At 40.2% G+C, this 22,128-nt stretch overlaps 1 protein-coding gene across 1 annotated transcript in view; it reads right to left on the bottom strand.

Annotated features, from left to right (window-relative positions):
• The window catches only part of CPQ (carboxypeptidase Q), a 273,989-nt gene that overhangs the window by 148,919 nt on the left and 102,942 nt on the right, over window positions 1–22,128 (bottom strand). The gene's annotated exons all lie outside the window — the stretch shown is intronic.

Raw genomic sequence — 22,128 nt, forward strand, 5'->3', positions numbered from 1 at the left:
TCAGATACCTCCATCTGTTCCTCTGGAATGGACAACGAGTTCACTAAGCCATGCACTGCGATTTTTTAACTGAAGTTTTTGAATAAGCCCCATTACTGATGGGAGGACATAGAGGCATTGCATCTGGGCACTTCAGATGAGAGCTGAGAATGCCCTGACTGGCTGCGGCCCTTCCATGCTGTTGCTGCTCAGTGGCTCCCCCACTGACCACCAGCCGAATGAAAGTGAAGAGCTCTGGCTGCTTTGTAGTGCGTCATAGGAGTACAATGGCTCTATATCCACTGCAGACTCCCACAGAGCAGGGGAAAGATGTATCGGGGACTTGCAGGTGGTTTCATTGACTATAAGGCCAGAAGAGACTAGCCTGACCTCCTGTAAAACACAGATCATAGAGTTTCATTCACTTACCCTGGTTATTGACACCATAAACTTGCATTTGGCTAAAGCAGAACTTCCAGAAAGGTTTCCCTTACTGACCTGAAGACAAAGATGGCAAATCCATGACTTCCCTTGGTAGTTTGTTTCAATGGCTAGTCACACTCATGGTTAAAAAATTGTGTTAATTTCTAATTTGAAGTTGTCTGGCTTCAACTTCAAGCCATTGGTTTTTTTTATGGCTTTCTCTGCTAGATTAAAGAGCTCTTTGGTACCGGGTATTTTCTCCCCTGAAGGTAATTTACACACTAATCAAATCGCCTCTCAATCGTCTTTTGATCAAACGAACAGACTGAACTCTAGATCTCTCAATTTAAGGCATGTTTTCCAGCACCTGAATCATTTTTGTGAGTGTTCACTGCACCCTTTCCAATTTTCCAACATCTTCCTCAACATGTGGAGATCAGAACGGGACACAGCACTCCCATCACGGCACACAGAGGCAAAACCACCTCCTTATTTCCACCCAGTAAACCACACCCCGGCCTACACATCCAAGGACCACAACAACCCTCCCTGTGAAACCATCACACTGACTGTCCACCAGGACCCACAAATCCCTTCCAGATCCAATACTTTTCAGGACAGTCCCTCACTCTGGAGGCATGGCCTCCACTCCCCATTCTCAGATTTATAACTTTGCACTTGCCTGTACTAAAAAAGCATTTTGTTCTAATGGGCTCAGCCTACCAAGTGATCCAGATCATACTGTATGGCTGTCCATCCTCACCATCTACCACTCTGCCAATCCTCACGCCATCCACAAATTCCACAAGCAGTGACCCCATATTTACTTTCAGATCATCGATGTAATTATTGAATGGATTGGGCCTAAAATCTGATCCCTGCAGAACTCCACCAGAACAACTCTCTCCCATTCACAATCACTTTCCAAGATTTGCCAGCCAGCCAGTTCCTAATCCACTTAATGTGTGCTTCTTTGATACTGCATAGCACCAATCGTCTAATCACGATATTGTGCGGTACCGAGTCCAAGAATACCACATCCATGCAGCCACTTGTAATCTCATTCAAGAATGAAATCTGACCTGTTTGATAAGACCTGTCTTCCACAAAACCATGTTGATTGGCATCAACTGTATTCCCATCCTCTAATTCTGCATCTCTTGAATCCTGCATCAGCTTCTCCATTATCCTGCCCTGGATCATTGTCAGGCCAACCGGCCCACTGCCACCCAGGTCATCCTGCTTGCGTGCTCCAAACATTAGCACAACATTAGCACTCCTCCAGCCTTCTGGAATCTCTTCGGTATGCCAAGATTTATCACAAATCTATATCAGCAGGCTGTCTGGTCTGACACATGTTCTAATAACATCATACAGAGGGAATTCACAACGTCACATAAAAGGTTAACACATGCATTTGACAAAGATATTAATAACCAGTGTGTTATTAATTTTCAAATGATACCTCACAAGGCATATTTTGTACCAATATCATTGCAGTAGGGTGTGAATATAGGGGTGCCTAGGGTCACAGGGATAAATACTGTTCCCTCCTAAATAAAACGCTCCAGTTTGGGACCTGGAAGGAGAAGGATGGGAGAGAGCCTCCCAGCCCATTTTTCCTTCCCACTTCCCCACCAGCTTCCTTCAATCCCCACCCAAATGTTTGCAAAGTGAGGTCCAGATCAGTGTTCAAACATTTCCACTCCAAAACTATGATCAACCTACATGTAAGAGGAACAGGTGGTGGAGGAGTGGTGGGGTGGGGAAATGAAGCTTGCAACCTAAAGCCCCACCTAATATTTTGGGCATCAACTATTATTAATTCAGGTTGTGTGTGGAACACTAGGTGAGCCTACAGAATACATGCCCTTCAAACAGCTGATCTAAAGAGGAACAGGTAAGTGGCATTTTTAGAAGTTTTATAACATTTTATATTCCTTTAGAAAAAACAAAAAAACGCCTTTTCAAACACCACCCCATACTAAAAAAGAAACACCTCCTCAGCCCTCTAGATACAGTTAATGTAGAAGGGCACAGAGGTAAGCTCCGATACTACAAAATGACACCTTCCTTCTTGGGCACTCAGCAGAATGGAGCGGGATAGTACAAACTAACTGGGTTGAAATTAGTCATGTACTGACTACCTCTCCCTTCCCCTTGCTAGTCTGAGCTTTCAGCAAGTAGCTCTACTGTTAGCTCCTTTCTGAGAGGAGAAAAAATCTTTGCAGGTCCTTTCAATCAATCAAAGAGCAGTTATTTTAAGTCTGTAATATAAACAAACATGCTTTACATAGTTAACAAGGTGTGGTTCATATAGATGACTGGCAAGTCAGCAATCAAGTGGGGAGTAAAAATGTCTTTAGAAACAACATGTGGAGGATCTTCATCTCGGATTGCCTTTGACCTTCCCTATGATTTATCCCTGCACATGGGGGTCTCCCCAGGACAAACAACAATGCTAGATGAAGACACATTCACTGTGTATACTGGGACTCAGCAGTGGCAGGACAGGGCTTACATTTAGAGCATCATGAAAGGGAACCATTTCTTCCCCTACCAAGAAGCATTGCTGCATGACAGGAAGAAGAGGGCAAAGATGAGAAAACTGACACAACACTAAATGATTTCCAGCAGAAAATTGGCATGGATATTTCAATACAGCCATTTGGATTAAGTTGAGCTGTGCATATTCATATATATTCATTCCTGGCATACATCATGACAGCTCCTTCAGGGCTGATGAAATGCAGTGGTTATTTAACTCTTCTGTTCAGTACACCACTTGGGAAAAAAGAGATCCTCTCTCTTCCCAACATCCCAATCCCTCTATGGCTTGGTTCTCAAAACTTTTAAGACTATGGACCACCAAGGTAGTCTCCAAGGATCATTGGGGCTTCCCAGACCATAGTTTGAGAACCACTGCTGTGTATGCAGACAGTAAGATTTTTGTATTTTGAGTCCAGAGAGATGTGAAAAAGAAGTGTGCACAAACATGAATGTGATATTCCAGAACTGTGCAGTACAGAGAGTAGGGGAGTCTGTCTGTTTATGATGGTGGGGAGATTGGAGAACGGGGTGCTGGAAGGCTGCCATCCCTACTGGGGCAAAGTTAAAGTTGTGGTCTGTTGTCTGTGGTATGGGGGTTGCTCTAGTGGTGAGATGCGTGTCTCTGTGTGGAGGACTAAAAACATATGTCATGTTAAGATGTCTTAAGTTTTCATTTCCTTGCCTTTGTGATTTTGTATTAGATATGTTACATATAGAATCACTTTAGCTCATGCATAATGTGGTGTTTTGTGTACTATGGTAGGAATAGGAAAAGTTTCCAATAAAAACAGAACCAATGCAAACCTTTGCCCAGAACTTGAAATGAACCTTTTGCCAGTTCAAAGAAATGTTTGGATAGCTTTTCAGGATTATTTAATTCCATACAAGACAAACCATGAAAATATACTGGAAGAGAAGCTGTTTGCTTTGCAACAACCACCACCTACCCCACCCCACCAAAGTTTCCGTTAAGCATTTAAATATGTGGTGTTTACCTGAAATGTAATCTCTGCAACATCTCTAGGTTTTCCCATCAGCTAATTTCTCTCTCATTTATCTTTATCAATATTTATATACACCTTTCAGCTACACCAATTTCAACCAAAGAACAAAGGCTTTAAAAATCAAACTATATTTGCGCTGTACTCTAACCTGGGTTAGATTTATTTTTAAATGGCGGGCATGATATTGGAGCTAATCCATGCCTCTGAGATACCATACAGGCCTATGGATAAAACTCCAGAAACAACAGGGTTCCTAATGGGTATGCTCAAAGTTCCTCAACTAAGTGGAGACAGTAATAGGTATCTAATTCAATAAGCCACAGTTTAATTGTTTAATCAGCTTCAATTTTTGAATCTGTAAAATGGGGCTAATACTAATTATTTAGGTCAAGCCCCATGCTTGAGAGGGACTGTGATTTGGTGGGTTATGAAACAACATCAGAGCCAGGAGCCCGTGACATTGTGCTGGTATATGATTGTGGTGAAATCCCTAAATGTCTCTGAGGCTCTATTTCCCCATATGTAAAATGTAAGTAACATTTATGACCTACTTCACAATTAAAAGAGGTTATGTAAAGTGCTAGGTAAGTGCCAGTCAGTGCTAGGGATGGGGTAAAAAACATTTCCCGCAGACTCCCAAATCGATAACCCCCGAGATTGTAGGGAAAGCCCCCCCGCCCTGCATGGATTTGCAAGTGCCAAAATGTATTTAAAATATCATGGTAACTTTCTCACCAATTTCTACCAGCCCTGCAGAAAAGCTATGGATATTATGACAATATATACACCTGAATTAAAATGATATTTTTATAAAGAAAGCAAGCCCATTACAAAACAATATACTTGTATTTATATTTATACTAACTGCACTGAAGCCATAAAAATGTTAATGTCAGCCATTTTTATCCACTGTTGTATAGCTGCTCTTTCATAAACTATTTAGCTGCTCTTTCATAAACTATTTAGGATCATCTCTCAAATAAATGCAGTAAGAGGCTCTCAGATTCATGGGGGGAAGGTCACTTTTACGTCTAGTTTTCCCAAGCTGGATAAGAGTTTCTTCACTAAAAACTCAAATAGAATTTTCTTTGTGCTTTAAGCAGACACTTTAATTTATTGGGCAAAATCTCTTGTTCCCAGTATATTACTTTATTCTGAGGGATGCACAAATTATACATTTCCCCCGCTATATTTTATGGGATAAATCTTAAATAGGTGACTTTCATGGACAGTTTGTTATGGCCAAGATGTCTCTGCTCACAGAGCATGAGTAGAACTTTATAACAGTAAAGGTGCTGTTTCAATCATTAGAAAAACAAAGTTCTTCTCTCTTTTTCATGCACACAATTCCAAGAACCTTCAGAGTTGCAGCAATTACAGTACACTAGGGGGTCATACACTTCATATCTTCATAGCTTCTGTAGGCCAAGCACATTGTGTGCACCATGGTCTCTTTGCATCTCTCCATTGCACCCCACTAGTTCCCTGTGTGCAAATCTCACATTGCCTTCTATTTCAGGGACTCACTGCAACCTCTCCATGCCAGGGGCACTGTGTTTCTTCCCCCCACCCCAATACCACCACATGCCAGGAGCACTGTGTGCCCCCCATTCCACCCAATACCAGGGTCCCCCAGTCTCCTCCCCACCAGGGTGTGATGGGGGTGTTCACTTCACACAAGCCCTGAGCAGGTTAATGTGGGCCAGAAGGGGCCAATTAACCTTGTATGCTGCACACAAAGGGGAGTCAGGGCTTGATAAAGCCTAATTGCAGACAAAGCCCTGGTGGGAGAGGAGCTGGGCTAGGATTACAAAGCCAGGAAGAGAGAACAGGAGGGGCTGTAGGGAAGGAACCTACAGTCACTCTCTAGAGGGCAAGGGAGATGTATCAGGGACAAGGAAGACGTGAAGTGGGACAGTAAGCTCTGGGGTCCTCCCCTGGAGCGGGGAGTCCAGCAAGAGGCCAAGAATGCTGAGGTAGCCATGGGGGCAGAGGAAGCTCTGATACTAAACCCAGAGGTAGATCAGAAAAAGAGAGGTGGGGTAAGGAGGAGCCCAGGGAAAGAGCAACAGGGAGTAACTCTGAGCAGACCTGGATTGCTAGTGATAGGGTCCCTGGGCTGGAACCTGCGGTTGTGGGTGGGCCCAGGTTCCCCTACCAGCCGCTGGGAAGTGGCATAGGACCTAGAGTGGAATGGAACACATTTGAGGCAGCATCCGGACAGCTTGTCCAATGGGACTTTGATACCCCAGAAGGGGGGACTGTACAGTGACCTGACCAGAGGGCCAAGTCACAAAAAGGGAACATTTCAAGTCACAAAGAGAGAGAGGACACAGTAATACCAGGTACAAAATATATCGGAAGGACAGAATAGGTCGTGCTGGTGGGAGAGTGGCACTATATGTGAAAGAAAGCATAGAATCAAATGAAGGAAAAATCTTAAATGAACCAAACTGTACCATAGAATCTCTATGGGTAATAATTCCATGCTCCAATAATAAGAATATAGCAGTAGGGATATATTACCGACCGCCTGACCAGGATTTATAGTGACTGCGAAATGCTCAGGGAGATTAGAGAGGCTATAAAAATAAAACTCAATAATAATGGGGGAATTTCAACTATCCCCATATTGACTGGGCACATGTCACCTCAGGACAGGATGCAGAGATAAAGTTTCTTGCCACTTTAAATGACTGCTTCTTGGAGCAGCTAGTCCTGGAACCCACAAGAGGAGAGGAAATTCTTGAACCCACAAGAGGAGAGGAAATTCTTGATTTAGTCCTAAGTGCAGCACAGGATCTGGTCCAAGAGGTGAATATAGCTGGACCGCTTCATAATAGTGACTATAATATAATTAAATGTAATATCCCTGTGGCAGGGAAAACACCACAGCAGCCCAACACTGTAGCATTTAATTTCAGAAAGGGGGACTACACAAAAATGAGAAAGTTAGTTAAACAGAAATTAAAGGGTACAGTGCCAAAAGTGAAATCTCTGCAAACTGCATGGAAACTTGTTAAAGACACCATAATAGAGGCTCAATTTAAATGTATACCCCAAATTAAAAAACCTAATAAGAGAACCAAAAAAGTGCCACTATGTCTAAAAGTAAAAGAAGCAGTGAGAGATAAAAAGACATTCTTTAAAAAGTAGAAGTTAAATCCTAGTGAGGAAAATAGAAAGGTGCATAAACTCTGGCAAATGAACTGTAAAAATAGAATTAGGAAGGCCAAAAAAGAATTTGAAGTACAGTTAGCAAAAGACTCAAAAAGTAATAGCAATTTTTTTTTAAGTGCAACAGAAGCAGGAAGCCTGCTAAACAACCAGTGGGGCCACTGGACAATTGAGATGCTAAAGGAGCACTCAAGGACGGTAAGGCCATTGCAGAGAAACTAAATGCATTTTTTACATCAGTCTTCACATCTGAAGATCTGAGGGAAATTCCCAAACCTGAGCCATTCTTTTTAGGTGACAAATCTGAGCAACTGTCGAAGTTTGTGGTATCAGAGGAGGTTTTGAAACAAATTGATAAACTGAACAGTAATAAGTCACCGGACCAGATGGTATTCATCCAAGATTCTGAAGGAACTCAAATGTGAAACTGCAGAACTACTAACTGTGGTTTGTAACCTATCATTTAAATCAGCTTCTGTACAAAATGACTGGAGGATAGCTAATGTACTGCCAATTTTAAAAAGGGCTCCAGAGGTGATCCCAGCACTTACAGGCCGGTAAGCCTGACTTCAGTACCAGGCAAACTGGTTGAAACTAATCTACTGGAATTCTTTGAGGAGGTCAACCAGCATGTGGACAAGGGGGATCCAGTGGATATAGTGTACTTAGATTTTCAGAAAGACTTTGACAAGGTCCCTCACCAAAGGCTCTTAAGCTGTCATGGGATAAGAGGGAAGGTCCTCTTATGGACTGGTAACTGGTTAGAAGATAGGAAACAAAGGGTAGGAATAAATGGTCAGTTTTCAGAATGGAGAGAGGTAAATAGTGGTGTCCCCCAGGGGTCTGTACTGGGACCAGTCCTATTTAATATATTCATAAATGATCTGGAAAAAGGGGTAAAGAGTGAGGTGGCACAATTTGTAGATGATACAAAACTACTCAAGATAGTTAAGTCCCAAGCAGACTGCGAAGAGCTACAAAAGGATCTCACACAAGTAGGTGACTGGGCAACAAAATGGCAGATGAAATTCAATGTTCATAAATGCAAAGTAATGCACATTGGAAAACATAATGCCAAATATACTTATAAAATTATGGAGTTTAAATTAGCTGTTATCACTCAAGAAAGAGATCTTGGAGTCATTGTGGATAGTTCTCTGAAAACATCCACTCGATGTGCAGCATCAGTGAAAAAAGCAAACAGGATGTTGGGAATAATTAAGAAAGGGGTAGATAATAAGACAGAAAATATCATATTGCCTCTATATAAATCCATGGTATGCCCACATCTTGAATACTGCGTGTAGATGTGGTTGCCCCATCTCAAAAAAGATATATTGGAATTGGATTAGGGGTATGGAACAGCTGCCACATGAGGAGAGATTAATAAGACTGGGACTTTTCAGCTTGGAAATGAGACAACTAAGGGGGGATAGGATAGATGTCTATAAAATCATGACTGGTGTGGAGAAAGTAAATAAGTAAGTGTTATTTACTCCTTCTCGCAGGAACTAGGGGTCACCAAATTAAATTAATAGGCAGCAGGTTTAAAACAAACAAAAAGGAAGTATTTTTTAACACAAGGCACAGTCAACCTGTGGAACTCCTTGCCAGAGGGTATTGTGAAGGCGAAGACTATAACAGGGTTCAAAAAAGAACTAGATAAATTCCTGGAGGATAGGTCCATCAGTGGTGATTAGCCAGGATGGGCAAGGATAGTGTCCCTAGCCTCTGTTTGCCAGAAGCTGGGAATGGGTGATAGGGGATGGATCACTTGATGATTACATGTTTTGTTCATTCCCTCTAGGGCACCTGGCATTGGCCACTGTTGGAAGACAGGATCCTGGGCTAGATGGACCTTTGGTCTGACCCAGTATGACCGTTCTTATGATGACAGGGGGCGCCATATGGGGTGAAACATAATTCCCTGGTCTAGCCACAAGGAGGTGAACCTGCAGTGAGTGGAGCCCTTTACATAGGGGCTCTGTGTGCCCCCCACATGCCAAGGGCTCCCATCCTCCCCCTATGGCAGGGGTTCTGTATACACCCACATTCCCCTCTTGTCCACCCCCATCCCTCCCTTCTCCAACATGGCAGGAACTCTGTGTGCACCCCTTCCCCCAATTTCGCCTTCCCCAGGGGGTCTATATGCTCCTCCAATACCAAGATCCCTCTTTCTCTCCTGCATCTTAGGGACTCTGTGCTCCTTATCCCCCCACATTGTCTGTGTCTCTCTCTCTTCTTCTTCTTCTTTTCTTTTTAATCTATAGACAACTACAGAGGTGGTTGAAGCTGGTGGCTCTGCTAACCAGATGCCACGGACTCCATATGTCTCCCATTTTCCTCTTTTGGATTTTCCAATTTTTGTGAAAATCAATAGGGTTCTGCCATTGATATCTAGAACATTCCCTGAAGTTTTGGAATTTATTAGCTGACGTTGATCTTTGCTCAGCCCCAAAAGGAAAGCTACTGCCCTCGGTACTCCAGTGCAATTCCAGTGGGGTTTACTCAAAATTTACACTAATGTAAATGAGGAAAGAATTTGGCCAAAAGTACTGAGGATATTTTTTTGGTTCTCTCCCAGGTCAAAATAGCAGCACTAGCTTCTCTTTATGATATTACATTCTCCAACTCAACCCTGGAAAAAACTATAACACCACCACCCATCCCTTTCCTCGAGAGGCAGGAAAGGTTTATTTTTATTACTTTGTTTCTGTCACATGAAATTATTTTTAGATCATGTACCTTACATAACTTTCGTATAACCCAAAGTACTAGAATCACCAGTCTCTTGTATAAAAGGAACAAGCCAACTGAAAGCTAAACTGTAGTCGTCTTTTCAGATAAACACTCTTTCCTCAAATCCAGCATCATCCTTACGCATATGTATCTAAAACAGTGCTGACTTAACCAATGAAAAATGTGCTACATTTAGTCGATGGGAGCAAAATTCAATTATTTCTTCTTTTACAGGTCTTATTTTAAAGTTTTAAACCCCCAAAACTAATGAATGAAAAGAAGTTTTCAGACTTGGGCTTGTTTCCAAAACCTACTTATAAGCTATAGCCTATTTTTATGTGGTATCACAGCTGCAGACTTCTAAAAAAGCATACAGAATACATGCTAAGGAGACAGTCAAGCATCTTCTAAATATTGCGCCAGTTAAAATGAACAGCTCCCTGGAGCACTTTGGCATATAAGCAAAGCTCAATGGACATCAAGCAGAAGATATGAAAAAGGATGGAATGGAGATCCAAAAAGTTAGGATGTCTGTGAATACAGATAAAAAATGTGAGGAAGCAAAACTGTACCAGCACAATGAACCAACTACAGTAAAAAGCCCTCATCAGACAAGACAAAATAAGAATAACTGTCAATAGTTCAAGGTCTCTTGCTTCCTTCTCTCTCTCACACACACAATTAACTTGATCTGAATTCCTATTCTCGATTACTTGATAGAAAGGGAAAAACAAGAGTATTTTATGTTCTATGACAGGAAGAACAGCACATCATGTCACAATTCATCTTCTCCAAGGACATATGAGATTTGTCTGATTTCATAGATCATTTTGTTGCCAAGAAGTCAGATGATAGCTGCTTTCCGCATTTCAGACTGTAGCATATGCCCTAATCTACTGAACTGCACACCACAAAAGTAGGTCTCTAAACCTATCATTATATCTTACATCAACAAATTCCATTAGAATGTAGAAATGTTATTCCATTAAATACCTTCTCTTGCAAGCAGCATATTAAACTGCTTTCCATTTGGCACAAGCAGGGAGGAGTAAATCTTTGTCCAGTTGACATCACTGAAACCAAAAATTTAGCACCATGGTAATTAGGCCCAGACATACAATTTAAAAATAAAGCCCAGAATCCTAAATGATACAAAAGTACTAAGGCAACATAAATATTTTCCCTGCTGAGTTCAGATGTTTAACACAAGGAAAATGCTATTTCTATTTAACATTTTTAAGAGCTCCGGGGGGAAAAAAACCAAAAAGATCTTTGTAGCATTGACTCAACTACACTTTCTAAATCAGTACAGGCTAGAGCACTTTGTTTCATGACATAATACTGTTCCATCTCCACCCCCTGTGTGATAATGTATGCATGGTTAGATGGACTGTGACAGAGGGATTTTCTTTAGGCAATTTACACTTGAGCATTCGACAATGTTCTTGGTACTTGCCCTTTACAGTGATCATGGTTGAAAGCTTACAGACTGTGACAGATATCAAAGGCAGCATTATGAACACTGAACGTAGCTATGAATGCTTTATATATATATATATATATATATATATATATATATATATATATATATATATATATATATATATGCAAAAGAATATGGGGCTCTGGCTAGCCAAGTCCACAGGTTTCTATGACTTTGACAAGAAGAATACCAGTATTGGTTTGGTTTTGTTCTTTTCAATTGTTCTTCTCCTATGCATTGGACAACCTCCCAACCCATGTTTTATAGACCCCTCCCACTAACATCTTTAAAAGAGATTTGAATACAGAGAGGCACTTCTTCCATGACTCCCATGTGTGGAAAAAAAATGAATTAAAAAAAATCCCCTAGATAAAAAGTCTCTGTAACAGGGATGCTCTTGATAACTGGCATCTTGCACAGTTAAAGTACACAGTGCTCACCACATAAGCTTATTATAATAGCCACTTGATTCTTTCTGTAGCATGTGGATATTTTAAGCTAATCTTTGACATTTGGCACTTATATTTCTGGCACTTATTTATTCAGGATGAAAGGTACTATATAAATATATAGTTACTGTTTTATACATCATAATTTTCTGCTCTTTTTTCTTTGTTGCCTCAGGCAAGGGTTACAGCAGCCAAATGCTGGACTACCTCACCTACTCCTAAATATCAGAATGCAAGAGGGACTTAGGATAATTTTATAGAATAAAAAAATCTTCAACAGTAGAGAAACAAAGCTTCTGTAATTGTTCTGTAGAACCTACGTATGTTTGGAAAGTTTTACTGCAATAAAATCCCAAAGTAATTCTGTCAAATGTTGTGTGGGAGTAGAAACAACAAAGGAATGGGTGGGAAGAAAAATATTACAGTGCATCTGCTTATGCTCTTACAATCAATCAGCAGGACTACAAGTCTATGCATTACTCAGATAAATTTGCTGGCCAAGAGAATAAATTCCCTCAAGGTTACATTTCAAATTCTAATGCCACAATTTTAGTAGCAGCTTGGTGTAATTTGGGAAAGGTAGGAGCTATACACTCTTCTAAACACTGGACAGTAGAGTGGAGGAGCAAAGCCCTAACAAGGAGTTGTAGGCAAAAATCTGACGTGCTTTAAAGAAAAAAAGAGATTGGGATGGACAGATAGCTGAAATGTACATGTTATCAACTGTGTCTGAAACTAAGGATAAAGTCCAGAGAGCGCTTTGCCTTGTTGCAAACCTCCCGCACTTACAACAAGGTATCAGAGTGAAATCAAGTACAGCAAAATGACTGCAGCACTGAGCTCAATTCACTCTACCATTTAAGCTCTATTTGGTGCCGGGGACGGTGGCTGTCACGAAATCAGTTATGGCTCCTGATCCTGCCCCAGCATAGCCCTGATGTGAAAGTAACTAGAAACTGTTCTTTTGCCACTGTCCCTTAGGGACCTTATGCCAGTAGAGGATCAGTATAGCAAAATTCCACTCTTCCACACACCCCACTTACTCCCAAGTAGTTTGTGCCAGTAGAGAATTCTCTTCAGCAAGGGGGAATTCTTCACTGACCATTTCCAGTGTTCCAACCTCCACTGACCAATTCTTCCACTGACAATTCAGACACTTTGTACCATCTGACCATTACAAAATGGCCACAACCCATTGTTTGTTACACCAATATCTATAATACTATTTGGAAAATACATTAAACAATATAAATGTTTTAATTATTATTGTCCCTTTACAACACTAGCACTGAAATAAGTCAGAACTGTTTCTTACAATGATATAGATATGATGTTTCCAATATAAACTAGTTAGGAACTCAGAAACCATTCAGAATTGGAGGGCAAACTTTGCACTAGTACTTACCCAGACACATTCTTTTAAATGGTTTCAATTAGCTTTTGAATTTCAAATTGACAGTTTTGGTTTTAGATGTTTTTGCCAAGCTCTAGTCCATGAAATTTATCGTACTTTTTAAGTCTTAAATTAACTAGGCTCCTTTGGCAGTTTGGAAAAAAATCTTTTTGAAGCAGCCAAGTTTACAAAATTAACTTCTGTGCATGAACTGCTTGGTGTTTTAATTGTGACAACCCAACCTTCCTTTGAAATGAACTGTAGGCATGACTGTCATCACAAACCATCTTTTCCCCATAAGATCCATCATATTAAGAACACAAGAACATAAGAATGGACATAATAGGGCAGAATACTGGTCTATTTAGCCCTGTATCTTATCTTCTGACAGCAGCCACCAACCGAACAGGGCAATTTATCGAGTGATCCATCCCCTGTCTTCTTGTTCCAGAGTCTCGCTGTCAGAGGTTTAGAGACACCCTGAGGGGTTTCATCCCTGACCATGTTGGTTGATAGCCAATACTCCATGAACTTATCTAATTCTTTTTTGAACCCATTTATACTTGTGGCCTTCATAACGTCTCCTGGCAATAGGTTCCACAGGTTGACTGTGCATTTTATGAAGAAGTACTTACTTGTGGTTGTTTTAAACCTACTTGCCTATTCATTTATTGGGTGACCCTTGGTTCTTGTGTTATGAGAAGGGGTAAATAACACTTCCTGATTTACTTTCTCTTCACCAGTCATGATTTTATAGATCTCTATCATATCCTCCCTTAGTTGTCTCCTTTCTAAACTGAAAGCCCAAATACACTATCTCAACTGGATCACCCTTATCTATGTTTGTTATTCCCCTCAAAGAATTGTAACAGATTGATGAGAGGCATGATTTCCCTTACAAAAGCCATGTTGACTCTTCCCCAGCATATTGTGTTCACCTATGTGTCTGATAATTCTGTTCTTTACTATAATTTCAACCAAATTTGCCTGGTACTGAAGTTAGGTTTTTTTGGCCTGTAATTGCCAAGATTACCCCTGGAGCCTTTTTTAAAAATCGGTGTTACATTAGCTACCCTTCAGTCATCTGGCACAGAGGCTGATTTAAGCGATAGGTTACATATCACAGTTAATAGTTCTGCAATTTCATATATGAGTTCCTTCAGAACTCTTGGGTGAATATCATCTGGTCCTAGTTACCTATTACTGTTTAATTTATCAATTTATTCCAAAACTTCCTCTAATGACACCTCAATCTCAGACAGTTTCTCAGATTTGTCACCTAAGAAGAGCTCAGGTGTGGAAATCTCCCTTACATCCTCTGCAGTGAAGACCGATACAAAGAGTCATGAAGAGGATGCTGTGGTTCCTGGAGTGAGAGAGAGGCTACAGACCTGAGAGAGAGAGGGAGTGACGGCGTGCGACCATGGGAAGGGGTGTCGACCTCCTGAGCTAAGCCCCAGAGCGGCCTGGAGGAGGCGCCAGCCTGGCAGTGAGTGGAGTCCCCCATCACAGTCTCTAACCACCTCTTTTACTTTGCTGTTTATCCTTGGTGGCATTTTTTGGTCCTATTACTGTTGGGGGAGGGGCTCTTTGGGGTATACATATAGTTTTAGCATCTATTATGGTGTTTTTCAAAAGTTTTCATGCAGCTTGCAGGCATTTAATTCTTGTGACTGTTCCTTTTATTGTCTGTTTAACTAGCCTCCTCATTTTTGTATAGTTTTGTATATTTAAATGCTACTGTGGTTGGTTTCTCTGATATTTTGCCCCCTCCGAGGATGTTAAAATTTAATTACGTTATGGTCGCTATTACTGCGCAGTTCAGCTACTTTCACCTCTTAGACCAGAGCCTGTGCGCCATTTAGGACTAAATCAAATCTCCCCTTGTGGGTTCCTGGATTAGCTGCTCCAAGAAGCAGTCATTAAGGGTGTCTAGATATTTTATCTCTGCATCCCATCCTGAGGTGACATGTTTCCAGTCAATATGTGGATAGTTGAAATCCCCCCATTGTTATTAGGTTTTCTGTTTTTGTAGTCTCTCTAATCAACCTGAGCATTTCACAGTCACCATCACCATCCTGATCAGGTGATCGATAGTATATTCCTACTGCTATATTCTTATTATTCAAACGTGGAATTTCTATCCATAGAGATTCTATGGTACAGTTTGCTTCATTTAAGATTTTTAGTATATTTGACTCTATGCTTTCTTCACATATAATGCCACTCCCCTACCAGCACAACCTACTCTGTCATTTGTATATATTTTGTATCCTGATATTACAGTGTCCCATTGATTATCATTGTTCCATCAAGCTTCTGTGATGCCTATTATATCAATATCCTCATTTAATACCAGGCACTCAAGTTTACCCACCTTAGTATTTAGACTTCTTGCATTTGTATATAAGAACTTATATCATTTCTCAATATTTAGTTGTCTGCCTTCATATTAAATCTGGTGACACGCCCAAGTCCCACAGAAATGAAAAAATAGGGGTACCATTTATTTCGGTGGGAATTAACATGAACATAAATCTTAAAGTAAAAATTAAAAAAAACATGATTATATTAGCTCATTTAGTTACATTTTTATCTCTACTTCCTCTTGCTATTAGGCTGCTCCTTCTATGAAGTGATGAATTGGCACTTTCAAAAAGCCACACCTCCTTGTGATGACTGAAATTAACTGCCAAAGTCTTGTCAGAGGGAGGTAGGGGCCAAGTCTCAGTTTACTGCTACAGGAAAGAGGCCCAAATGGCAGTGCTTAGAAACAGTGCTTACAAACATTTTGAATACGATAACTGAATGAGAGGAGTGAGAAAGCCATAGTGCAAAAGTTTAACAATGGAATCCACAACTTCATGGCAACAGAATGTCCTTACTCACATTTCTATCATATGCATGATTTGGTCTGACCAAATGGATTTCTGGAAGCCACATCAAAGGGCTAATGGATAAACATTTTGTGAGCATATTTAGAATTGATGACAGCCCATAAAACAACACTCTGAACAGGAGTGTTATATACAGTCAGTGAACTTCCAGTTTCTGCCTACAAATGGTTTCTGTCCTTATATGCATGCATCTATGTATGTGTATCAGATCCGAAACATGGACATTTTTCATGTTCTTTTATTCCCTGGAGTTTTTCCCAGTATTGCAAATTGCAGGAGGAGATTGGTTTTTTTTAGTAGGGAGAGGAAGAGGAAGGAGTAAGTACATAAACTGCTATTTCCCTTGTGGAATAGGCTTTGTTATATTAATCATTTATTGGGAAGGAACTTCATGTTCCAGTATCTTAGCATCACTATAATTCAGGCCATTCCTAGGATTTGTCACTTAGAAAGTTCTATCTAATCTAAAATTTGGCTAAGTGGAATACAGTATTTATTAATACATTTTGTGCTTGTAATACTCAAAGTAGAGCCACACTTATTCTGTAAAAACAGAGGCGCAAAAAGCAGGGTGAACAGTCCTGCAACTGTTATGCATGGTCCTAAATAAGCTAATGATACCCTTCTGTTATGTTGTACAGTATTTATACTAGATCACAGAATTAGGAACCATTTAAAATGTATATTCTCTGCACTGTACTTAGACAAGCATTTTTCTCCACTTATTAATTGGAAAATCAAGTAGAGTATGCACAAGTTATCAAAGGATGGGTGTGTGGGAAAGTTATGAGTTTTCTGCTTTGAAAACTTTTCAGTAGATTGACTATTTTGCAACTTCATGGTTAGGGAATTAATAACAGGCCTGTAGTTTCCTGGATCAGTTTTTCCCCCCTTTCTTAAAAATAGGAATTATATTAGCAATTCTCCAGTCATAGAGTATGACCCCCAAGTTTACAGATTCATTACAAATCTTTGCTACTGGGCTTGCAATTTATGTGCTAGTTCCTTTAATATTCTTAGATGGAGATTATCCGGGCCCCCCGATTTAGTCCCATTAAGCTGTTTGAGTTTGACTTCCATCTCAGATGTGGTAATTTCTACCTCCATATCCTCGTTTCCATTAGCCACCCTGCCATTACCCCTAAAATCTTCACTAGCCTCATTAAAAAACTGAGGCAAAGCATTTGTTTAGGTGTTGGGCCATGCCTAGATAATCTTTAATCTCCACCCCATTCTCAGTGTTTAGCAGTCCCACTTCGTCTTTCCTTGTTTTCTTTTTATTTATATGGCTATAGAAACTCTTACTATTGGTTTTCATTCCCTTTGCAAGGTCCAACTCTGGTTGGCTTTTGGCAGTTCTCACTTCATCCGTATACTTTCTGACCTCAAAGAGGTAACTTTCCTTGCAGACGCTTGCTCATCCAGCTTGGTCTGCAAACCTTCCCTATGAATTTTTTTTCCCCTTGCTTGGGATGCAGGCTTCAGATAGCTTCTGCAACTTTGACTTAAAATAATTCCAAGCCTCCTCCACATTCAGATCCTTGAGTTTTTCAGTCGAGTCCACTTCCCTAACTAATTCCCTTAATTTTTTAATATTAGCTCTTTTGAAATCAAGGACCCTTGCTGTAGATCTATTTTTGTTTATCCTTCCATTTAGTTTAAACTGAATTAACTCATGATCACTCAAACCAAGGTTGTCTTTTACAACCAGCTCTTCTATGAGGTCCTCACTACTCACTAATACCAAATCTAAAATGGCTTCACCTCTTGTTGGTTCAGTGACTATTTGGTGAAGAAATCTGCCAGCTATTTCACCCAGGAAAATCTGGGCCCTACTGTTATTAGGAGCACTTGTCCTCCAAGCTATATCTGATAAATTAGTCTTCCATAATCACACAATTCCCAGTAGTATTTATTTCATTAAAAACATGAAAGAGGTCTTGTCAGGGTTCCCTCCCCACTCTAAACTCTAGGGTACAGATGTGGGGACCCGCATGAATGTCCCCCTAAGCTTATTTCTACCAGCTTAGGTTAAAAACTTCCCAAGGCATAAATTCCTTCCTTGCCCTTGGTATCGCTGCCACCACCAAGTGATTTAAACAAACATTCAGGGAGGGCCACTTGGAGCCCTATCTCCCCCAAAATATCCCCCCAAGGCCCTACACTCCCTTTCCTGGGGAGGCTTGAGAATAATATCCTAACCAATTGGTTACAAAGTGAGCACAGATCAACCCCCCTGGGTCTTTAGGACACTGAAAAACAATCAGGTTCTTAAAAGAAGTTTATTTGAAAAAAAAAATTAAAGAATCACCTGTAAAATCAGGATGGAAGATAACTTTACAGGGTAACAAAAATATTCCAAACACAGAGGATTTTCCCTCTAGGCAAAATTTTAAAGTTACAAAAACAGGGATAAACCTCCCTCTTAGCACAGGGAAAATTCACAAGCTAAAACAAAAGATAATCTAACATATTTCCTTGCTATTACTTACTATTTCTGTAATATTAGATGCTTAGTTCAGATATGGCTTAGAGAGATGTATTTTCCCTACCCTGGCTCCTCGCTGACCCAGAGAGAACAAAGGAACCCGAAAACAAAAACCTCCCCCCACAGATTTGAAAGTATCTTCTCCCCTTATTGGTCCTTTTGGTCAGGTGCCAAGCAGGTTATCTGAGCTTCTTAACCCTTTACAGGGTAAGGAGGGATTTTATGCTACCCTTAACTGTATGTGTATGACAGGTCTCTATTCATATCCAAACCAGATTCTGGTGGTCTGTCGTACACCCCAAATACTATGTCAGGGGAACCTCTAGTAGTTTTCTTCCCCAAAGTGATTTTGGCCCAAACAGACTCTGTCTTATCCATTCTCACAGCTTCTTGTAACGATAGTAGATAAAGTTTTCAAACCAATATGATTTAAGTTTGTGGTGGCCCTTTAAAAAAATGCTACAAATCTTTTGAGAAGATTTAATAAGCTATTATTACCTGTAACTTCATTATATAATGGATCAGGAGCACTATTACAGATAAGGTGGTGTCATGTCATCTCCTTAAAAGTTGACTTGTTTAAGTCCTCTAAAATCAACAGGCTTCATTGTATTTCTTTGACATTTGGTGTGTCTCAGGAGGGTTCAGTGTAGGGTTAGTGTTCCAAATGTGGAGTCATTTGAGCCAGGGGTTCTGGAGATAAAAGCCGCCTCCTCCCCCAGTAATTTTTAAAAACATTTCTAGTTTGGTCAGAGCTAGAGATCAAACCATAGTAGTGATGCGGATCAAAAGGCTCTCAATCTATCAAGTTTTACCCGAGGTAGTGCATGGCACCCACTAAATATTTGGGGGACCCAAACTGAGAATGGTATTTAAGAAAATGTACATATATTACAGTGTGTATGAGCCAATATGGAAAAAAGGCCAAAGGGTTTCCATTCCTATTTTTTGCACCTTAAACTCAAATTTTATAAGTGTTCTAAAATCAAAACGGTTACTCAGATTGCCTTGAAAATTGGTGTGCCTCATAAGGGTTTTAGGGTAGGGCTAGTGATCCAAATTTGAAGTCATTTGACCAAGGGATTCCTAAGTTATTGTGCCCGTCCAAAAAACACACACCCTGTTTTCTTCTGTTGACTTGTACTGTTAAACTGAGAGGTACTAATGACTGGATGAATCACAAACATCTTGATGGCTGTGAACTCACCCTTCAATTAATGTATCTAAGGATAAATTAATCACAATCCCCCATGTAAGACAAAAGGAGTTTTGAAATGAGTGGCTGGAGGCTGCTGCAATTTGTGAGTAATGGGTGGCAATTTCATTTTGGGGGGAATGTAATCAAAGTGTTTGGGAGAAAAATTAGACATGTGAATGCTTCTTGAGAGGGGAGAACATTGGAAGTTCAAGTGAAGGAGGTATAGTACCCCCCAGCTCTGCCAGTGCACCCCAACTCTCCTGCGGCACACAGCTCTGCCAGTGCACCTCAACCTCACTGCATCCCAACCTTTCTGCACGCCAACCACCCTGAAGCCCATCCTTCCTGCACCTCCAGGTCTGCCAGTGCACCCTAGCCACCCTGCAGCAGCCAACCCTTCCTGCACCTCCAGGTCTGCCAGTGCACCCTAGCCACCTTGCAGCAGCCAACCCTTCCCGCACCTCCAGGTCTGCCAGTGCACCCCAACCACCCTGCAACCCAACCCTAATTAATTTTTCCTTTCTGTCTTTTTAATAGATGGAATCCTGTAGATGAGAGTGAATGGGTTGTAAAAGGAGGCAAAGAGCTTGTACATTTCAGCAATTGTGGGGTTGGCAGAGTAAAGGTACACGTGTTAATGGGCATATTGGGGCATTGCTGAGTTAAGATTGCTTGGGCAACTTTAACATCACATCTCCTGGTGTTCAGAAATTTCAGTTTTGCTCAACTCAATGTTCTGCAAAGGGACATCATACTGCCAAGTAACCTTAACTTTCTGTTAACATTTTTCCCCATTGCATTGCATTGTATTAAAGTCTAGTCCATACCACAGCTACGGTTACCAAAATCTCTAATGTACAAACATTGATACACATTACAATGCACAACATCAGACTGGCTCTGCATCATGCAGTGATCTTCACAGACAAATACATACCTTAAATTTTCTACCATAGGTGCCCAACTAGTTGCACATTTGCTAATGGTGGTGTTTTGAAGGTCCCTGCTTACTGTTCAAAACATATCGCTTTAGAAGCTTTTATAATATTATGTCTCCTACTGTTGATTTCTCACTCAGGTTCAGAAGGCCAAATTTGCTATTGTTTTAATGCAAAACTTTAATTGAGACTTTGGCTCATAAAAACAGCACCTTTCTGTTCCATTGAGTTTTTAATGCATTCCAAGATTCTTTGGCATAAAGTGCATCGTAAGAGTTTAATTCTATATTGTATCTGATTGCATGAATAGTTAGATGGTTCCAGTTTTTACCAGAGTAACAGTGTATCATTTGGGTGGCAAAACATGCATTAATCTCCTGTGAAAAACAAGTACTGAAAACCCTCAATGTTCACTTGTTTTATTTTCTGTTTCTTGGGTTACATTTTAAAGGTGTATATGCCACCACTCCCATTAACATCAGCAGGGAACTTGTGGCTAAATCTCCACCTAGGGTTTCAAAAATCTTTGCTGCTCAGTTCAAGAACATTTCTCTTGTTGGGCCACTGAAAGAGACAGGTGAAGATAGCCACAGAGAATATACATGGGCCTTCTGCTTTAAAACTTTTAGGTTAAAATTTTTGGATATTATAATGCTTGCAGTGAAATACTATAATTTTGATATACATCAAGTATGATTCAGGAAGGGTAAATACAATAGCTACTCAGAACAGTTGCTAAAAATTCACGTGACATAAATTAGGGTACAGCTAACAATTTAAGACTTAAGACTTTGTTCAGTAAGGTTGCATTTCATGTAGCTAAATTCATAACTGATGGCATATTAACCACTCAACCACAATGGCCATTGCAGAGTTTTCAGAAGCTTGATCATTTGGCAGCAAAAAGGATTACACTAACTTCTCTCTAGGGTTCCTAGCTGTCATAATTCAAAGCCGTAGCTAAAGATATAACACTATTAAAGGACAAAACACTATTAAAGCAAATAAAAATATGAAACAAGTATGATTTTTAAAAGACTATGATAAAGATATAGTACTCCTATATTTCATTACAATTAGAAAACTGAAGTTTAAAAAAGGATTCTGGCTTAGTAGCTTGATTTTAGCAGGGATTTCTAGTGCTGCCATAATTAAGGTTGCATCAGCATTTCCATTATAAATGTACAACCAAAAAAATGTATTCCATGATGTAACTTGGCATAAAAAGGCCACATCTCAGGCACAAGTTTTCTACCACCACAAATTTGGTTTGGCTGATTTTAAGCTATAAAACTGGAAATTAAAAAAATTGAGAAAGTGGAAAAACCTTAAGATAGTCGCTTTCAATTTCAAAACAGCTAACATTTAAACGGAACTTGCAGCTAGTTAGCTAGGTTCACCAGAACATTA

Source organism: Emys orbicularis, chromosome 2 (genome assembly GCF_028017835.1).
Source record: "Emys orbicularis isolate rEmyOrb1 chromosome 2, rEmyOrb1.hap1, whole genome shotgun sequence".
NCBI classification, from domain to species: domain Eukaryota; kingdom Metazoa; phylum Chordata; order Testudines; family Emydidae; genus Emys; species Emys orbicularis.